Here is a 6000-nt window from a genome sequence, read left to right as displayed (position 1 = left end):
AGAAAGAAGAAGAAGAAGAAGAAGAAGAAGAAGAAGAAGAAGAAGAAGAAGAAGAAGAAGAATAATAATAAGTTTAAGATAGATAACAGTATGCTGGCTTTTCAAGCCACCATAACTAGATATTAAAGTTTGAGGACAAACTTTATGGTGGCTTGAAAAGCCGAGTCTGAATTAGCATGTTACTAGCATGAATTAGCAAGTAACTAGCATGATTCTAACATAAATTAGCATGTAACTAGCATGATTCTAGCATGAATTAGCATGTTACTAACATGTTTCTAGCATGAATTAGCATGTTACTAGCATGTTTCTAGCATGAGTTAGCATGTTACTAGCATGTTTCTAGCATGAATTAGCATGTTACTAGCATGATTCTAGCATGAATTAGCATGTTACTAGCATGTTTCTAGCATGAATTAGCATGTTACTAGCATGTTTCTAGCATGATTCAGCATGTTACTAGCATGTTTCTAGCATGAATTAGCATGTTACTAGCATGATTCTAGCATGAATTAGCATGTTATTAGCATGATTCTAGCATGAATTAGCATGTTACTAGCATGATTCTAGCATGAATTAGCATGTTACTAGCATGATTCTAGCATGAATTAGCATGTTATTAGCATGATTCTAGCATGAATTAGCATGTTACTAGCATGATTCTAGCATGAATTAGCATGTTACTAGCATGATTCTAGCATGGATTAGCATGTAACTAGCATGATTCTAGCATGAATTAGCATGTTACTAGCATGTTTCTAGCATGAATTAGCATGTTATTAGTATGATTCTAGCATGAATTAGCATGTTACTAGCATGATTCTAGCATGAATTAGCATGTTACTAGCATGTTTCTAGCATGAATTAGCATGTTACTAGCATGATTCTAGCATGAATTAGCATGTTACTAACATGTTTCTAGCATTAATTAGCATGTTACTAGCCTGTTTCTAGCATGAATTAGCATGTTATTAGCATGATTCTACCATGAATTAGCATGTTTCTAGCATGAATTAGCATGTTATTAGCATGATTCTAGCATGAATTAGCATGTTACTAGCATGATTCTAGCATGAATTAGCATGTTACTAGCATGTTTCTAGCATGAATTAGCATGTTACTAGCATGATTCTAGCATGAATTAGCATGTTACTAGCATGATTCTAGCATGAATTAGCATGTTACTAGCATGATTCTAGCATGAATTAGCATGTTACTAGCATGTTTCTAGCATGAATTAGCATGTTACTAGCATGATTCTAGCATGAATTAGCATGTTACTAGCATGATTCTAGCATGAATTAGCATGTTACTAGCATGATTCTAGCATGGATTAGCATGTTACTAGCATGATTCTAGCATGAATTAGCATGTTACCAGCATGATTCTAGCATGTTACTAGCATGTTTCTAGCATGAATTAGCATGTTACTAGCATGTTTCTAGCATGAATTAGCATGTTGTTAGCATGATTCTAGCATGAATTAGCATGTTTCTAGCATGAATTAGAATGTAACTAGCATGATTCTAGCATTAATTAGCATGTAACTAGCATGTTACTAGCATGATTCTAGCATGAATCAGCTTGTTTCTAGCATGAATTAGCATGTTGTTAGCATGATTCTAGCATGAATTAGCATGTTACTAGCATGATTCTAGCATGAATTAGCATGTTACTAGCATGACTAGCATGTCACTATCGTGTTGCTAGCACCTTTCTAGCAAGATTAGCATGTCAGTAGGATGTTAAAACTGTTAGCGTGTGTTAGAATAGCTAGTCACAGTCTATGGGACAGTTGCTAGGGTGCTGAAATTGGTTGCTAGGGAGTGGCTAGTAAGTTTAAAGGTAATCAGTGATTGGCTGCTGGCTAGACTGAGTTGAATGAGGCCAGACTCTAGTCTGTAGGACAGTCTGATGCAGAGTTATGAGCTCACAAAGGTTGATCCAATGTTAAGTAAATGGGAGTCTTTTACAATGGAAGTCTATGGGACAGTTGCTAGGGTACTGTAAGTGGTTGCTAGGGAGTGGCTAGTAAGTTAAAAAGTCATCAGTTATTGGCTGCTGGCTAGACTGAGTTAAATGAGTCCAGTTAGAAGTCTGTAGGACAGTCTGATGCAGAGTTATGAGCTCACAAAGTTTGACCCAATGTTAAGTCAATGGGACTTTTGGGATTTTTCTGGGTCGTTTTTCGGAAAACCCAAGGTCGGATCAGTTAGAAAAGATATAGCAACCCGAGTCAGACCAGTTTGAAGGTTTGACGAAAGTTTGAAGTATGTAGCTTGAAAGGCCTAGGAGGAGATACACTTAGAAATTAGTCTCAGAAGAATAAGAAGAAGAAGAAGAAGAAGAAGAATAACTAGATATTAAAGTTTGAGGACAAACTTTATGGTGGCTTGAAAAGCCGAGTCTGAATTAGCATGTTACTAGCATGAATTAGCAAGTAACTAGCATGATTCTAACATAAATTAGCATGTAACTAGCATGATTCTAGCATGAATTAGCATGTTACTAGCATGTTTCTACCATGAATTAGCATGATTCTAGCATGAATTAGCATGTTACTAGCATGTTTCTAGCATGAGGTAGCATGTTACTAGCATGTTACTAGCATGATTCTAGCATGAATTAGCATGTTACTAGCATGTTTCTAGCATGAATTAGCATGTTACTAGCATGTTTCTAGCATGATTTAGCATGTTATTAGCATGATTCTAGCATGAATTAGCATGTTTCTAGCATGAATTAGCATGTTATTAGCATGATTCTAGCATGATTTAGCATGTTATTAGCATGATTCTAGCATAAATTAGCATGTTTCTAGCATGAATTAGCATGTTATTAGCATGATTCTAGCATGAATAAGCATGTTACTAGCATGATTCTAGCATGAATTAGCATGTTACTAGCATGATTCTAACATGAATTAGCATGTTACTAGCATGTTTCTAGCATGAATTAGCATGTTACTAGCATGTTTCTAGCATGAATTAGCATGTTACTAGCATGATTCTAGCATGAATTAGCATGTTACTAGCATGATTCTAGCATGAATTAGCATGTTACTAGCATGATTCTAGCATGGATAAGCATGTAACTAGCATGATTCTAGCATGAATTAGCATGTTACTAGCATGTTTCTAGCATGAATTAGCATGTTTCTAGCATGATTCTAGCATGAATTAGCATGTTACTAGCATGATTCTAGCATGAATTAGCATGTTACTAGCATGTTTCTAGCATGAATTAGCATGTTACTAGCATGATTCTAGCATGAATTAGCATGTTACTAGCATGTTTCTAGCATGAATTAGCATGTTATTAGCATGATTCTAGCATGAATTAGCATGTTTCTAGCATGAATTAGCATGTTATTAGCATGATTATAGCATGAATTAGCATGTTACTAGCATGATTCTAGCATGAATTAGCATGTTACTAGCATGATTCTAGCATGAATTAGCATGTTACTAGCATGTTTATAGCATGAATTAGCATGTTACTAGCATGTTTCTAGCATGAATTAGCATATTACTAGCATGATTCTAGCATGAATTAGCATGTTACTAGCATGCTTCTAGCATGAATTAGCATGTTACTAGCATGATTCTAGCATGGATTAGCATGTTACTAGCATGATTATAGCATGAATTAGCATGTTACTAGCATGTTTCTAGCATGAATTAGCATGTTACTAGCATGATTCTAGCATGTTACTAGCATGTTTCTAGCATGAATTAGCATGTTACTAGCATGTTTCTAGCATGAATTAGCATGTTACTAGCATGATTCTAGCATGAATTAGCATGTTACTAGCATGCTTCTAGCATGAATTAGCATGTTACTAGCATGATTCTATCATGGATTAGCATGTTACTAGCATGATTCTAGCATGAATTAGCATGTTACTAGCATGTTTCTAGCATGAATTAGCATGTTACTAGCATGATTCTAGCATGTTACTAGCATGTTTCTAGCATGAATTAGCATGTTACTAGCATGTTTCTAGCATGAATTAGCATGTTGTTAGCATGATTCTAGCATGAATTAGCATGTTTCTAGCATGTAACTAGCATGATTCTAGCATTAATTAGCATGTAACTAGCATGTTACTAGCATGATTCTAGCATGAATCAGCTTGTTTCTAGCAGGAATTAGCATGTTGTTAGCATGATTCTAGCATGAATTAGCATGTTACTAGCATGACTAGCATGTCACTATCGTGTTGCTAGCACCTTTCTAGCAAGATTAGCATGTCAGTAGGATGTTAAAACTGTTAGCGTGTGTTAGAATAGCTAGTCACAGTCTCTGGGACAGTTGCTAGGGTGCTGAAATTGGTTGCTAGGGAGTGGCTAGTAAGTTTAAAGGTAATCAGTGATTGGCTGCTGGCTAGACTGAGTTGAATGAGGCCAGACTCTAGTCTGTAGGACAGTCTGATGCAGTTATGAGCTCACAAAGGTTGATCCAATGTTAAGTAAATGGGAGTCTTTTACAATGGAAGTCTATGGGACAGTTGCTAGGGTGCTGTAAGGGGTTGCTAGGGAGTGGCTAGTAAGTTAAAAAGTCATCAGTTATTGGCTGCTGGCTAGACTGAGTTAAATGAGTCCAGTTAGAAGTCTGTAGGACAGTCTGATGCAGAGTTATGAGCTCACAAAGTTTGACCCAATGTTAAGTCAATGGGACTTTTGGGATTTTTCTGGGTCGTTTTTCGGAAAACCCAAGGTCGGATCAGTTAGAAAAGATATAGCAACCCGAGTCAGACCAGTTTGAAGGTTTGACGAAAGTTTGAAGTATGTAGCTTGAAAGGCCTAGGAGGAGATACACTTAGAAATTAGTCTCAGAAGAAGAAGAAGAAGAATAATAATAAGTTTAAGATAGATAACAATATGCTGGCTTTTCAAGCCACCATAACTAGATATTAAAGTTTGAGGACAAACTTTATGGTGGCTTGAAAAGCAGAGTCTAAAAGTTTGAAGTCGTTTTAAAGTGTAAATAACTGAAGCAGTTTTTATGAAGTTTGAAACAGTCGGCATAGATAAGTACATTTATGTTAGCATGTTTCTAGTATAGATTGGCATGTTTCTTGGTAGGCAGTTGCAAGGTTGTTCTAAGTGCTTGCTAAGGTGTTGCTAGGCGGTTGCTAAGGTGTTGCTAGGTTGTTGCTAAGGTGTTGCAAGGTGGTTGCTAAGGTGTTGCTAGGTGGTTGCTAGGTGGTTGCTAAGTTGTTGCTAGGCGGATGCTATGGTATTCTAGGTCATTGTTAAGGTGTTGCTAGGTGGTTGCTAGGCAGTTGCTAAAGTATTATGAGTGGTTGCTAGGCAGTTGCTAACATAAATTAGCATGATTCTAGCATGAATTAGCATGTTACTAGCATGATTCTAGCATGAATTAGCATGTTACTAGCATGATTCTAGCATGAATTAGCATGTAACTAGCATGATTCTAGCATGAATTAGCATGTTACTAGCATGTTTCTACCATGAATTAGCATGTTACTAGCATGATTCTAGCATGAATTAGCATGTTACTACCATGATTCTAGCATGAATTAGCATGTTATTAGCATGATTCTAGCATGAATTAACATGTTACTGGCATGATTATAGCATGAATTAGCATGTTACTAGCATGATTCTAGCATGAATTAGCATGTTCCTAGCATGATTCTAGCATGAATTAGCATGTAACTAGCATGATTCGAGCATGAATTAGCATGTTACTAGCATTTTTCTAGCATGAATTAGCATGTTACTAGCATGATTCCAGCAAGAATTAGCATGTTGTTAGCATGTTACTAGCATGAATTAGCATGTTACTAGCATATTTCTACCATGAATTAGCATGTTATTAGCATGTTTCTAGCATGAATTAGCATGTTACTAGCATGTTTCTAGCATGAATTAGCATGTTTCTAGCATGAATTAGCATGTTACTAGCATGTTTCTAGCATGAATTAGCATGTAACTAGCATGGTTCTAGCATGAATTAGCATGTAACTAGCAT

The sequence above is a fragment of the Danio aesculapii genome, chromosome 3, assembly GCF_903798145.1.
Source record: "Danio aesculapii chromosome 3, fDanAes4.1, whole genome shotgun sequence".
Classification (NCBI taxonomy): Eukaryota; Metazoa; Chordata; class Actinopteri; order Cypriniformes; family Danionidae; genus Danio; species Danio aesculapii.
Note: the sequence above shows the minus strand (reverse complement) of the source record.